Genomic DNA, 958 nt, shown 5'->3' on the forward strand with positions numbered 1-958 from the left:
TAAACATTTCATACTTCTTTAACTTAATCTTTGTTGCTGGTTTAGTTAGTACATCTGCAACCATTTCATTAGTTGGACAGTACTCTAGAAAGACTTTTCCTTCATTTACAACTGATCTGACAAAATGATATTTAATATTTAATCCTGAACATACCCAATTTGGRTTGTCTTGGAGTTTTTATCGCAACTTGTGGGGTTTTTCCTGTCTGGGAACGAGAATACGACCTGCTGAATGTGACAGGTAGCCAATCAAAAAGCGCGGTGACGTCAGAACTGAGGGGAATCCCAAACAGCTGGCATATCGCGCAACTGAATCCGGTGGAAATTGGAGATGATATGTGGAAATGTTTAGTATTAAATCTAAAGGTCATTATTATGTTTGTTCAGTTAAAAATGTTAACTGAAAAAACATATTCACCTCAAAATCATAGTGCAGCAAATAGAGCGGCTGCTACCGTCGTCTTTTATCCACCGCCTTTTCTTTTTGTTACGTCTTTTATCTCTTAAAATGACTCCACAAACTATCACTAYTGCTTCTACATMGTCATCCGTGTTTGGTTATTCTAAATTCCCACTATGTTGCGGGGTTTTACTGGATTATCCTCTGGAATCGSGATGTTCGTGACTGGAATYGGTTCKTGTTGCTCCTGCCTTGGACACACRAACCGATCGAATCTGTTGTTCTTTTATCAGCTYTGTGGTCACAGAGGTTTGGAGAATCRGCCGACAATTMTTTAATCTTTCCGTCTAAACCAGACTTAAGACTCACAAGCTCTACTCATCTCCTCTCGACCTCTRCCCAAATGCTCTGACTGTGGTCGCTATGGTAACGTTTATATATCCCTTCAAAATAAGATACAAATGTGCCACAAAAACGAACATTTTACTTTCGTGAAAATTTTAACTCACGATAATGACTAACGGGAGCCCTGAGCTTGTTTCTCTGCAACGAGACGGT

This window comes from Poecilia reticulata, linkage group LG10 (genome assembly GCF_000633615.1).
Source record: "Poecilia reticulata strain Guanapo linkage group LG10, Guppy_female_1.0+MT, whole genome shotgun sequence".
NCBI classification, from domain to species: domain Eukaryota; kingdom Metazoa; phylum Chordata; class Actinopteri; order Cyprinodontiformes; family Poeciliidae; genus Poecilia; species Poecilia reticulata.